The 15335-nt window shown below is 41.8% G+C and overlaps 1 pseudogene; it reads right to left on the bottom strand.

Annotated features, from left to right (window-relative positions):
* Positions 1-373: 373 nt before the first annotated feature.
* The window catches only part of Nlrp4a-ps1 (NLR family, pyrin domain containing 4A, pseudogene 1), an 18030-nt pseudogene continuing 3068 nt past the window's right edge, over positions 374-15335 (bottom strand).

The raw sequence follows: 15335 nt of genomic DNA, 5'->3' as shown, positions 1-15335 counted from the left end.
TAATGCTGTTACTCTTTAATACAAAACAAAACGTCAACAATTTTTGTTATCCCTTAAGTAAGGGATTTTCGTGCATAGCCAATTAAAATTTCCCCAACAATCTTCTAGAGTAACATTACTCCCTGGACCTACTATAAGGTTCCACTAATCCAACAAAAAGCAAAACTCCTGTTAAGAGATTCCAAAGCACTACTTAAAAATACTTAACATATTGTTGGGTGCTTAAGAAACCAATGTGGGAAAAATGTCATTACAAGGTAGTCATTTTAGCATGGTTGTCTTTAAATGGCCTGTCTGAAACTATAGTGCAAAGCAAAAGTCACATCTATCTTGCAAAACACATCAGAATGGGGTAAAAAGAAATCATATCTCATTGGAACATTAGCGACCTGTAATTTTTTTTATACAACAGAACAAAATAAAGATTTTCCTCTTCTTTTAGAAGATGTTTGCAGACAGAATAAACCCATGGTTTATGTTCTTCCTCAGAATTTCCACCCTTGTTTTCGGCTTCTGCTTACACACTGCTTCTGGTGCATAAGAAGTGATTTTTCTTTTTCTCACAAACCAGATATGTCTGGGATTATTAAAGTCATTAATATGCAGTCCAAGATCCACTAAGTGGCAGTTGGGATGTTTTATAGCATCATACAGCAGCTTCACACCAGCATCTTCTAGCTTATTATTTGAAATTTGTAGGTCCTTCAGGTTCTGGTTGTTTCTTAAGACTTCAGCCAGGTCCTGGCAGCCACTAGAGGTGATGAGACAATGTGTCATACATGGTGACTTCAGAACACAGTTCGGGAGAGTCAGGGCCTTACAGAATCTTCAATCCTTTATCCTTCAGGTCATTATTGCTGCTATCTAGATGGCCCAGAATTTTGTTCTGCCGAAGAGCATCAGAAAGGTAGTCCCAACATTGCTCATTGAGGGAACAGTTGTCCAACACTAGGTTCTCCAGAATACAGTTTGGATGGCACAGAGCCTTACAGAGTGAGTATATCCCTTTGTCCAAGTTGCTGCAGGCCAAGTTAAATTTTCAAGGCCTTGCTGTTCATCAGGACGAAGGCAACGTTCTGACAGTCATCAGGTGAAAGGTCACACTGTTTTACCACCAGTTTTCCTACGTTGCATTCTGCCTAGTTCAAGAAATCACACAACAGTTTCACATTAGTGCGGGAGAGGCAAGTGAAGCTGAAGTCCAAACACTGCAAATTGTGATTCTGAATAAACTCAAAGAGTGGGTGCTTTTCCCATAAAAAGTGCACCATATTTGCCTTAAGTATTTTAATGGTGCCGCTGTGGTGCTTCCAATGACTATAAAAGATGGAAAAGGCTGGCTCACTGAGACAAGTTTGTTTAATTTGGAGTTCCTGGATGTCCTTATTGCTTATGAATATGGAGCGCATTTGATCCCAGTAGGTGAGAAGCTTTTCCATATAGCTGTATTCCTGTTCTTCATTCCGGATATTTTGGGTTGAAAAGGATACTTTCTTCAGGGTAGAACAGTGTTCTAAGCAGTGGGCAGCAACAATAATATCAGAATAATCTTTAGCCACAAAGTTAATCTGTTCCATACAGTTCATTGCTTGTACTAAGAAGGCTTCATCCTCCATCTCAAACAGACAGTAAAACAACTTCATGCCATCTATCTGTTCTTGAAGCTCTCCATTGCCTCTTATGGTTTCCAAGCACTGATAGAACTGATGTTTTATTTCCTGGGACAACTGGTGGCCAAAGAATGCATCTAGTTTTTTTTGTTCCAATTCATGTAAAAGGCCGACGATGAAGCAGCCTAAAAGGGTCCACTGTGTTTTGATTTTCTCTAGAAACTTAAAGATGAGTATATCTATACATTTCACATATTGACTAGGGTGGTCTTCATGGCTCTTTAGCAAATAAAAGATTGCAGCACAGACTTCTTGGACAGATGGGTAGAGGAATATGTAAGAATCTTCAGATTCCCTGATCTTTACAAGCATTCCAATGTCCAGCAGTGTGGGGATGTCAGAGTCCACGATCCCATTCTGTCTGAGATCCTCCTCACTAAATACAAATGTGTTAGTCCACACGTCCTCTGCAGCTAGAAAACACAACCCCTGCAGCTGGTCTTGGCTTTTTTTACTTGGATATTGGGCATTTTGGGGAATTTTGGCTTTATAAATAAGCGTCATAGGTATGTGTATTAAAAGGGAAATTTTTCCATCGGGAATAAATATTTTGTAACTATTTCATCTTGACACACATTTTGTAAAAATGATATTTTTAAACTAGGGAATAAAGCTGGACTATGGCAGTTATTCAAGGATAACTGATTTCTTAGTGCCTGCCAAATGACAGCATCGTCCTAAGACAGCTTCCGTCTTCAAATGGTTCCATCTACACACGGTTGAGAGTCCCATGAACAGCCCCCTTCTTCTATTCCCAGTCATGTTGTATAGATATTAAATTTCCTATATTATGGAGTCCAAAGTGGAAAAAAACTAAACTTCACTCAGTCTTTATTCACTAGATTCACCTTGAGTCGTCCATAACAGTATTTAGGATTTTGTAGATGAAGTATAGGTTTCATAACTTATGTTTGTAATGATTACTTCTCTATAACTGTGATGTAGGACAATGACCAAAGCACCTTTTAGAAGAAAGAGTTATTTGGTCTTACAGTTCCAGAGGGGTAAGAGCCCTGGGTGCCAAAGAATCACGACAGCAAGCAGCAGGCATGGTGGCAGGAAGAATTCCTTCTACAGTGCCACCAGCTTGGGACCCAATGTTTAAATACATGAGCCTATGGGTGACACTCTTACTCAGACTACCACAGCATTTGTCTAACTTTTCTTCATAATGCTCATTGGCTGCCTATATGTATCACATACTTTATTAACCATTATGCAGTAAAAAGGAAAACAGAAATTCCCACCCCCCCCCCACCTCCCAAGTGTATAGCCATTAAAGAATGGCAAACTAGTTGAAAAACCAATTTAGTGGTTGTGGTAATGGAGGTATGCTCACTGTTCTGAAAGGGAAATATCCAAGGAGAAAGAAGAACATGCCGGGGGAGATTCTCACCCTATGAACAACTGGGGAATTTTTGAACATCTCGCCATGTGAAGGAATTGAATGAAAAGTGTGCATCCCCCAGTCATTTTCATGCCAGAAGTAAATCAGGTCAAGTGGGCATTACGTAAACGTTGTCCAGTAGAAAACCCTCTGGTCTGCCTTCATTTTTCAGATTGGCAGTGTACATGATTCAGTGCGTGATATTTTATTTAAAAGGCACAATTTAGAGCAAATCCCTTGGCAGGAAGTCAGAAAATGTCTCCTATATTTTGATTGCTGAAAACAAATTAAGAGAATACATTAAATCATGTAAGCGGTTCAGTGTGCTCCTTCTATTTCACCGTGGTTGGAATTATTCATGCCAGTTAAAGAAACGAATAACTTCTGCGTGAGTGACAGCGATATTGATTTTGCCTCTTATGAGCCACATAGATTTCTAGAAAAAGTCTTTCTCCCTCCTAAGTACAAAGAACTAAAAAGTTGACTCTTTCTGTATTATGGATTTTCTGATATGCATACTAATTTTGAGACACATATACTTTCTAACATTCTCAGAGATTGTATTTTTCTAGGGTACAATCCAAAAGCGAGCTAATATTTATCTTAAACTTCACCCATTTAACGGTAAATAGACTACAATTTAAATTTTTAAGTGTATATTTGATGGCTGTTAAACTTGATTTAATAAAGATATTTTGTAGGGTAATATTTTGAAAATATAGAGAAGATTAATACCCTAAGTAGTTGAAGATCTATAGCTATTGGCATAGTCATAGGTGGATTATATTTATGATATTAACAAATTCTGCATGTGAATTTGTCAAATTTGTTAAATTTTAAATAGCTTAGAAACAGAAATACCAGCACTGTTCCCTACAATTCAATCCTCTGGCTCCTTGGAGATGGCTGTTTTTCACGTACCTTGAATTACAGCACTCACAATGCCGAATGCGTCCCCTGAGCGTATTCATTCCACCATTTTAAATCAGAGGCTTCACTGGATACACTTGGCAATCTAGGCTAGGAGAATGGGCCTCTATCACACTCCACATATTCTCCACGTTCTCACGAGGGCCATTCATGCGCGACTGTTGGCCAATCAAATGTAACTTTTGTTAATATCTAGGAACACAGGCAGTATATCTTCCTGTAATAAATGTCTAACACTTAGAAAAAAAACGCGTTTACTGCACCAGGGAATTATCAGACCACTCAGAATGAGCTGCAAGGATGTTCGTCGGCCTGCGTCTCATCACATCTGCCGTTTGTGAAACAGAACTGTGTTCCCCGTTAGTTCATTGCTCCGAGGGAGAGACAAGATTTCTGGGTAGGTTCTTACTCCAAGGAAAAGGAAAGCGTGGTTATCTGGGAAATATATATGAAACAAAGAGCATGTACTAGTTACCTCATTTCAATTTTCACTTCATTTGCTGATCACAATCCCGAACAGACTGCATGAGTCTGAGGGATAAGCCTGGATAAAACCAGGGATTTCAGAACACAAGCTGCTTTGTAAGATAGTTTTTAAAAGCCAGCCAGCTTGTAAACCGCCTAAATATAGAAATGTGCTGCCTTGTAAACACTTCTCAAGGAAACCTATGAAAGCGTATTATATGAACTTAGCTTTATGGTTTCTGTTATAATTAAAGAGGATAGTTTCACTATTTAAAAAAATACAATGGATACCAATTGATTAAAAATATGTCCACCATGGATGAAGCAAAGAAGTACGGGCAGACAGGAGCCGGATGTAGATCGCTCCTGAGAGACACAGCCAGAATACAGCAAATACAGAGGCGAATGCCAGCAGCAAACCACTGAACTGAGAATAGGACCCCCGTTGAAGGAATCAGAGAAAGAACTGGAAGAGCTTGAAGGGGCTCGAGATCCCATATGTGCAACAATGCCAAGCAACCAGAGCTTCCAGGGACTAAGCCACTACCTAAATACTATATACATGGACTGACCCTGGACTCTGTCCTCATAGGTAGCAATGCATATCCTAGTAAGATCACCAGTGGAAGGTGAAGCCCTGGGTCCTGCTAAGACTGAAGCCCCAGTGAACTAGATTGTTGGGGGGAGGGCAGCAATGGGGGGAGGATGTGGAGGGGAACACCCATAAAGAAGGGGAGGGGGAGGGATTAGGGGGATGTTTGCCCGGAAACTGGGAAAGGGAATAACACTCGAGTGAGCTAACCCAATCACAGAAAGACATACATGGTATGCACTCACTGATAAGTGGCTATTAGCCCAAATGCTTGAATTACCCTAGATGCCTAGAACAAATGAAACTCAAGATGGATGATCAAAATGTGAATGCTTCACTCCTTCTCTAAAAGGGGAACAAGAATACCCTTGGCAGGGAAGAGAGAGGCAAAGATTAAAACAGAGACTGAAGGAACACCCATTCAGAGCCTGCCCCACATGTGGCCCATACATATACAGCCACCCAATTAGACAAGATGGATGAAGCAAAAAAGTGCAGACCGACAGGAGCCGGATGTAGATCGCTCCTGAGAGACACAGCCAGAATACAGCAAATACAGAGGCGAATGCCAGCAGCAAACCACTGAACTGAGAATAGGACCCCCGTTGAAGGAATCAGAGAAAGAACTGGAAGAGCTTGAAGGGGCTCGAGACCCCATATGTACAACAATGCCAAGCAACCAGAGCTTCCAGGGACTAAGCCACTACCTAAAGACTATACATGGACTGACCCTGGACTCTGACCTCATAGGTAGCAATGAATATCCTAGTAAGAGCACCAGTGGAAGGGGAAGCCCTGGGTCCTGCTAAGACTGAACCCCCAGTGAACTAGATTGTTGGGGGGAGGGTGGCAAGGGGGGAGGATGGGGAGGGGAACACCCATAAGGAAGGGGAGGGGGGGAGGGGGATGTTTGCCCGGAAACTAAAGAATTATTATTAAGTATTAAATAAATTTAAAAAAAAAGAAAAAAAAACACTCGAAATGTAAATAAGAAATTAACTCAAGTTAATAAAAAAAATATGTCCACCAAGAATTAGACATTTAATCTTCTAATTCTATTAATGGAGGTTTTCTTTTAATAGCAATTTTTTTTCTGTTTTAGTCGGATTTATCTTGAATTTCTCCATGTTTTTTAAACATAAAATTTAAGTTGCAATTTGTTTCCTTTTTTTTTAAATTTAAGATAGACTCTTTTCTCATACCATACATCCTGACCACAGTTTCCTCTCCCTTCTCCTAGCTTTCCCTAACCTCCTCTCATCTCCAGATCCACTCCTCCTCCACCTCTCATCAGAAAAGAGTAGGCCTCCAAAAGACAGTCAAAAATGGCAAAACAAAATCAGCTATGGCAAGGGAAGAGACCTCCCACTGAAGCTGGATAAGGCAACCTAACTGGAGGAAAAGATTCTGGAGAGCAGGCTAAAGAGTCAGAGACACACCCACTCTACTGTTAGAAGGCTCACAAATACACCAAGCTAATAGCCCCAACGTATATGCAGAGGACCTGGTGCAGACCCATACAGGCCCCATGCTTGCTGATTCAGTCTCTGGGAGCTGCTATGCACTGTGCTTCATAGACTCGGTAGGCAGTGTTCTCAGTAGGCTGTGCTCCATTCCCTCTGCCTCCTAGAATTCTTCTACCCCCTCTTCTGTGGGATTCCCTGAACTCCAAGGGGAGGGTCCCAATGGGGATCTTCAATTTAAAATCTCTCTCCACAGAATAAATGTCTGTGGGTCTCTGTATCTATTCCCATCTGCTGCCTGAGGAAACCTCTGTGATGACAACTGGACAAGGCACCCCAGATCCTAGGTCTCTGCACTATCCAGTTTCTGGTTCCTAGCCATCCAAGCACTGTCTGATATGGGCTCCTTCTTGTGGAATAGAACTCAAGTTAAATGAATCATGGGTTGGCCACTCCTACAAGTTCTGATCCACCATTCCCCCAGCACATCTTGCAGAGTGGACATATTGTAGCTAAAAGGTAGGTAAAAGGTTTTGTAGCCAGGATGGGTTTCACATTTCTCTTTTGCTAGCCTGCAGAGTACCTTCCCATACCAAAGAGACTATAACATAGGGGTAAAGGCTCCATGTAGACACCAGGTTTACCTCTCCACATTCAATGAACTGTGTGGATATCGTCCTCAGCAACGGGGTCCCACTGTCAGTTCTCAAAGAACAACCTTCTGTCCTAGCACCAGTCTTGGTTGTTTAGGGATCTCCATAGTACTCCTTGGCCAACAACTCAACTGAGAACAACCCAGTCCCACCTCTGGAAGACTTTCCTGGCTACAAGAGATGGCCAATTGAGATTTAGTATCCTCTATTACTTAAAGCCTCAGTAGTCTGACAGTCATAGATGCCAGGAAGATTCCACTGCTCTTGGTTTCCATGTCATCCATTCTCCAAGTGCCCCCCTCCCAATTCCAGACATCTCTCCCACTACTTTCTTTTCCCATCCCTCACCCCCCCTCTCTCAGACACACACACATACGTACACACACCACACACACACACACATACATACACACACACATACATACACACCACACACACACACACACACACACACACACACACACACCCCAGATCCTTCCTGATCCCCAGTCTACTCACAAAATCTAATCTATTTCTGTTTCCCAGTGTAACCCATGACTTCTCCTCTTTACCTAACTTTTCTAAGTATATGAATTGTAGCTTGGTTATCATTTGCTTAGCAGCTAATATCCACTTATAAGTGAATACATATATTTGTCTTTCTGGGTTACCTCATTCAGGATGATATTTTCTAGTTGCATCCATTTTCCTGCAAATTTCCTGATGTCACCTTTTAAACAGCCAAGTAATAACACCCTATTGTATATATGACCACATTTTGTTTATCCATTCTTCTGTTGAGGGACAGCTAGGTTTTCTTCAGTTTCTGGCTATTATGAATAAAGCTGCTACAAGCATAGTTGAGCACATGTCCTTACGATATGATGGAGCACGCTTTGAGTATTTGTCCAAGAGTGGCATAGCTGACTCTTGAAGTATATCTATTCCCAATTTTCTGAAGCATGACCGTCCTGATTTCCAAGGTGGTAAAAGTTTGCTCTCATTAGCAGGGGGAGGAGTGCTCCCCTTGGTCCTCATCCTTGTCAGTGTGAGCTGTCCCTTGCGGTTTTGATCTTAGCCACTCTGATAGGTATGAGATGGAATCTCAAAGTCGTTTTTATTTCTATTTCCCCGATGGCTATGATCTTGAACTTTTCTTTGAGTGATTCTTCATCGTTAGAGATTTCTCTGTTGAGAATGGCAGCACTAGAGGCCACCCTGAAAATTGGGTCCAGGGGAGCAGAAAGAGTGGAGAAGGAGAAAGAAGTATCTTGGCAGTCATGACCTGTGGTTGAGCAGCGGGTACCTGCTTGAGTTGGGAACTGGGACACAGGGTCAAGTCTGGGAAGGGAGGCAGAGTTGGTCTGTGGGATTCACAGGAGACGTGGACAGGGAGAGGGAGGTTGCAGCCAGTGTTCTCTTTCAGAGCTAGGGAGAAGTCTGGGGAGTTGAGTCTGGAGAAACAGAGCGTGCATATTTTTCACAAAAAGTGAAATTTTGTATATGCTTTTATTTACTATCTAAGCACTTACAGTGCTGCTTATCTTATGCCTCCTCCTATGCCTGTTGTGAGAGCTGACATGGGCCTTGAACTTATGAAGATGCCTCCTTTTGAGAAATGTATTTACATTGTACCATTTGTAGCCAGATTTTCTTCTTCGATTTATAAATGACAGCCCCTGCCTTTATTCCTGAAAACAAAATGAGCATGGTGTGGCATAAAGTGTTTCACTGAATGGACGGATGCACTGTAGTCCACCTAATCTATTTTTACACACAGGCTGCAAGGCATCAGAATATTTCCTATTGTATATTTTCATAACTTTGAAATATTTAGAAATGAGACCAACTCTGAAAACAAATTTCTAGTAGCATTCAAACTTCAGCACCTTTTTCCTCAACAAGAACACACCCACTCCCCTTTCCCATCTTGACAGGTCACATCAGCTTTCCCACCTGTCTGCTCAGATGTTCTGGGTACACATTAGTATAAGAAGAAGCACTTTAATTTATATCCTTAGCAGAACTGCCTCTCCCTCTCATTATAAGCTAGAATGATATAAAATGCCCATTTTAAAATCATCTCTATTTCGTGAAGACCTGTTCCCTTCTAGGACTCCTATTGCGGCTACAAGCTCTTACCATGTTAATACACGTACTGGCTGGTTTTGTGTGTCAACTTGACACAAGCTGGAGTTACCAGAAAAAGGAGCCTCCCTTGGGGAAATGCCTCCTTGAGATCCAGTCCTAAGGCATTTTCTCAATTAGTGATCAAGGGTAGGAGAGGCCCACCTGCCTCTGCCTCCTGAGTGCTATGGTAAAAGGCGTTTGCCAGCAAACAGGGTAGAATTTTATGAAAGTCACTTTATTCATGCTATTATAACAGAAAGAACATATATTAATGAAGAATATCTCACAGTAAAGAAAGGGATCCCACAGGAGGTGGGAACGGAGTGAGGGACCTGGGTGAGAAAGGCAACAGGGAAGGGAAGAGGGGACCATGATCAGGTATTGGGGGTGGGGGACAGAACTGAAGCCCCGAGGGCCAGCAGAAAGAAATGAAACATGCAACCTCAGAAAGTAGGAGGTGGGGGGACCCTCTAGAAGGTACCAGAGATCTGGGAGGTGAGAGACTCTCAGGACTCAAAGGGAGGGACCTTAGATGAAATGCCCTACAGTGGGGAGAGGGAACGTGTAGAGTCCACCTCCAGTAGAAGACAGGGCATCAAGTAGAGGGATGGGGTTGCCATTTCACCCTCAAAACCTCTGACACAGAATTTTTCCTGTCTGAAAGAACTGCAGGGACAGAAATGGAGATGAGTCTGAGGAAAAGAAGGTCCAGTGACAGGCCCAAGGTGGGATCCCTAAAGGGGGAGACTCCAAGGCCTGACACTATTTCTGGTGATATGGTGTGCTTATAGACAGGAGCCTAGCATGACTGCCAACAAGCAGCTGAAAGAGTCAGATATAGATATTTACTCCTAACCAATGGACAGAAGCTGCTGACCCCTGTGGTTGAATAAGGGAAAAGTTGGAAGAAGCTGAGGAGGAGGGCGGCCCTATAACAAGACCAGCAGTCTCAACTAACCTGGTCCCCAGGATGTCTCAGACACTGAGCCACCAACCAGGCAGCATACACCAGCTGATATGAAGCCCCTGACACATATACAGCAGAGGACGGCCTGGTCTGGACTCAGCCAGAGAAGATGCACCTAACCCTCGAGAGACTTGGGACCCCTTGGAATGGGGAGGTCTGGTGAGGTTGGGGTGGGGGCATCTCTTAGAGACAAGGGGAGTGCGGGGGGGTGGGGGTGGGATGTGGAAGAGAGGGTGGACTGGGACGGGGATAAAGTCTGGACTGAAAAAAAAAGATTAAAGAATAAATAAAAAAGTATACAAATTTTAAGAAAATTAAAAAGAAAGGAATCCAGGAGATAAGAAGTGATGAAGAAAGAAAATCATGAGTCTTGTTATCTTCGGGGAGGGCCTGTCTTTTCTTACAACACATAAAATCATGGTCGTTCCCTGGAATCCAAAATGATGGGGCGTTTATTGACATTGTAACACGTTAGCTGCCCTGGCTATGACAATCTCCTGCTGTAAGATAATGTTACTGGTCTGTATGGAGCCCGGGGTGAAGAGGCACTTCCAAATCAAGACTTCCTAAAGTGTCATATGCAAACCCATGACCTTTAAAAGTAATGAAGACTCCATCATTTCCAATACCAGCTAAGTCAACAAGGCATCTAAAGAAAAGGTGGGATCTCCACCCCCATTCACTGCTTCTCTTACTCATCAGAGAACATTAACGCAGGCACTTCTGAGCATTTTACACTTCAAAGAGGTGCTATAATCACAAGCCCACACCTCAAATAAAGTTCTAGGGCTGTCCTGAAATAGCTTAAAATATGTTTTGTTAATTGGTTGTGCCTCCTGGTGAGGTCATATTTAATTAAATCTTGGTTCAATGAAAAAGGGACCTCAGGACCTGCTGCAAAGTTTTTAAATAAATGTGGAACTGGGGTGGGGGGAGGGGGTGGGAGGACTATTTTGTGACAATGAGTTCTAATAATTGAATGTGATTTAGAAAGATTATGTACCTGAAAAATAGAAGCAAATACAAGACAAAGGAAGACTAGTAGAAACTGGAAATGTGACTGGTGTACAAAATGATCTTAAAGTCTGACGTGGTATGTATTTTGAGAATGATTTCAATCTGAAGTACTTTTTATCTCTATTGCCTATCATCTGTCTGTCTGTCTATGTTATTCTAGGTCATACATCAACTGAGATCGAAGTAATCTAATGGTTCTTGCTCATTTATATGCAGGATGGCGGATAGTGCAACTCTCAACAAACAGAGTGGTTAATTGCATGTGGGCCATCAAGTAATCAAGACTGTAACACATCAGCTCAAAAAAAAAATGTAGCCTACTTTTTTCAAGTTTTTCCTTATTTGATTCTTTCTCAATACTAGCATTAGCTCCTTTGAGTGTAGGGAGTTGTGCTGATGAAATTCTTCATCAGTTTGACTTGGTTAATATTCATTAATTACTGTGCTACGTTTGATAGGAAACAATTTGACCTCTGTGTGGGTGTACACAGAAAATGAAATTTATTATTATTATTATTATTATTATTATTATTATTATTATTACAGTCACATGTGATTTAATGACTTCCTCTTTGGCCTCTCAGAAGATGACAATGCTTTGTGGATACTTAGTTACTGATCAGTTGCCTAATAAACAGCCAGCTGTGTAAAGCCATGCGTGTATGGGCCGCGGAAAGCCATACAACATGTATGACAGTACAGACTTATTTCCAGGCATATTGGTGGCTTAAATGGCTCCCATAGAGTGATACATTTGAATGTATAGTGCCATCAAGGAGTGGCACTACTTGGGAAGGATTAGGGGATGAGACCTGATTGGACTAGGTGTGACCTTGTTGGAGGAAGTGTGTCACTGTTGGGGGTAGGGGGCAGCAGAGTGTAGAGATATTAAAAGCCCAAACCAAGCCCACTGTTTCTCTCTTCCTGCTGCTTGCAGATTCAAGTGTAGAGCTCTCAGCTACTGCTCCAGCACCATGGCTGCCACCATGTTCCCCAGCCACCCAATGATAATGGAATAAGCCTCTGAAACTATAAGCAAGCCCCTTAGTCAAGCTCTCTCTTTCCAGCAATAGAACAGTGACTAGGATAGGCATAAAACCTATTCTTATTCAAATTCCTTTTGATCCACCCCCCCACCCCTACCCCGGGAGTCAAACTTAAATCTGATCTGAAGAACCTATAAGGAAAATAATGTGCAATTTGAACTTTAAACACATTCTTTCCTCAACTCTTTCATTTCATTCAGTTCAGGTGAAGGAACGGTAAGGCAGAGTCCAGAAAGAACTGACGAAATCTTTTCACTTAAGTATGTGTTTTAGCTTTCTGTTTGCTGATGAATAGTGAGTTGAGCTTCCTAAGCTTCCTAAGCATACAGCCTGGTCTATGACGAAAGGATTTACCTGGACACTTGAAATTGAATTTGCTTTATAAATAAATAGAAGAACAGAGCATCAAGTGTAGACTTTCATCCAGTTCCCATGGCTGCCCTGTGTCTGGCATAGCCCATGACACAGATCCTGGAAAGGTTTGGGTGGTTCATGCATTCCAGAGCATTTGTGGATGGGCACAGCAGATACCAACGATACACTAAAATTGTGGGATCACGGTATCAGGAACAAGCCTACGGCACATCCCATTTCAGGAAGTCAGTTAGAGGTTGGGGACTGACTGGGAGGTTGCCACTTCTTGAGTTTGACTCATTCTCTGTGGGTTGAGGTATTCCCAGTTTCAGGGGAACTGATTTTGCTTACTTCTGCCTTTTGCTCAGTAGACAGTGGGATGGGAAACTTCACAGTCCATGGACTTATAGCTTATTGACGCTCATAGTTCACTTGTGTAGGGGACACAGAGGTCTTTGTGCTCACAGGTAAGTACTAGAAAAAGGGGGAATGTTAAACATACAGGGTTGTCTTTTCAAAAGAAGACAGGTATAATCCGTTTCCTGCCCAGAAGGCTAGGAATGAGTGTGCTTAATAGCTTGATGATATCTGTGGTCTTTGTATGGCCAAGCACCTGGATCCTCTAGACCCTTCTGTTTATCTCAGCCATTCTCCTAGACCCTTATTTTGAGCATTGTTTCTCTGTCAATAGAACCCATCTTTATGGGAGATGTCATATGTACTTTACAAATAGGAGTGGAGATAGCTAATAGTGTGGTGATATTATACTACCTGTATAAATAACACAACATTAAACACTCACCCAGACCCTTTAGAGATCATATGTAGTCAATCTTTAAAAGCATCTTTATGGAAGAGGTCATATGTACTTTTAAAAAGTTTTGATGTAGTCATGACTTAAGTTTTATTGTGCACATGGGGTTAAGGTAATTACCACCAGGAAACTATTTTCAATTTATGCTGTGCCTAAAATGAAGTGCCCAGTGTCAGGTTTTAGAAATTTGGACCAACACCAGCTACTGAGTGATGCTGAACTGGACGTCTTTCCTCGCACAGATTGTTACTCTGCTGGCCTTAGTGGTCGCAGAGATCCCCCATACATATGTACACTACAGTGACACAGAAGGGCTGAACAGACTGGTGAACTCATTCACTCACCCTTCAAGCCAGCACTGCAGTACAATATTTAACATTAAAATCAAACAAGCAATCACCATAGTAATAAAAGGTAGATAATACAACAGAAGGAATACTTTTATATCTTAATATCTTTAATGGCAGTTTTTCAAACTGCCATTTTCAGTTGGTTTGAGGTCCCACATATTATATACCTACTTTAGTAGTCTGTATTAAATGTTAATGCAAGTGAAGATTCTTTGGGAGATCTACACACTAGGGTTTCTTGAAATTAACTTTGGGTCTTGGCCTGATGTGTATGATTACTGTGTCTCCTTTCCCATTTGGGTCAGCACATCCCAGCATCTCCTAATGACTGCCTTTCTTCACTTGCTGTGTCACCTTCTAAGTGGTCTGGGCACAAACAGCCTAGAACACACCTAGGCACTCAGCAGTGGGTATCAGAGTAGGCTGTCCGTTCAGCTTTATGCCCCTGACTGCTATTTGAGACAAAAACCAATCTTCATCTTTAGTACCTTCAAAGAAAGAAGCAGCTGGTAATACTTACGGCAATTCTACCCCTAAAACTTCAGAGCAATGCCTTAGAAGTTACAAATCCTTCCAACAGTGCTGAGATCTTCTCCATATAGAGATAAAGAGAAGCATGTCTCACAGTTCCAAACAGCCAGCAGCCCTCTTGAAGATACACCATATCCCTGCGCAGGGTTTGGAACTATTGTTACTTTGCTTATGTGAGGAGGAGACACGTTATTTAAATTTCCTCATTTTCCCAATAATAGCAACTCCCCCAAATTTTCAACCTCTCAAATTTTCCTTAAATTTCCAATCTTTTCTTTGAGTATACTGAATGTAGATAATTATCATAAGACCTCTTTGGACCCTTCTACTTAACTTTTCAGGGCAGTGTCTGGGACTTCTGGATAACATGGTAGAGCTTAAGTTAAATCTAGCGGAAAGTTAAACTTTGGGGTGGGGTGCCTCCAGAAGAATTTCAACAATGTCAAGGGATCATTAGGCTGTCACAACTGGGCTTCCAGAGCTTTAATATCTAGTACATAGATACCCAGTATTCTGCTCAAACCACACAAAGAACAACACACACACACACACACACACACACACACACACACACACACACACACACACTTACTAAACCAACATGGGTGCCAAGGGGGCTAAGGTCAAGAAACCTTGCTAAAGGACTAGAGTGTATTTCATGGTAGAGAACTTTCCTGGTGTGTTAGGAGCAGCGTTTGCTTATCAACCTCAGAGGACCTGTACAAATCTTATTTAAAAAATTGGGCTGCTTACGCTAAATCCTTTATTTTACCTGTGAGTCAGTGGTGGGATTCTTTTTGTTTGTTTGTTTGTTTTTACCAAATGCAAAAAAGCAGATACGGTTCTTCCTCAGAGGTTTTTATGTTTATTAGTAGACTTTAGGACAAGTCTACTTGGGGCCTGGAAAATGCTGTGCCCAGCCTGTGGTTTTAACTCATAATCAAGTAAAAACTCTCATTTAGTATACTCTTCATGTACCTCACTAGA

The sequence above is a fragment of the Rattus norvegicus genome, chromosome 11 (genome assembly GCF_036323735.1).
Source record: "Rattus norvegicus strain BN/NHsdMcwi chromosome 11, GRCr8, whole genome shotgun sequence".
Lineage (NCBI taxonomy): Eukaryota > Metazoa > Chordata > Mammalia > Rodentia > Muridae > Rattus > Rattus norvegicus.
Note: the sequence above shows the minus strand (reverse complement) of the source record. Positions and strands in the feature narration are given on the sequence as shown.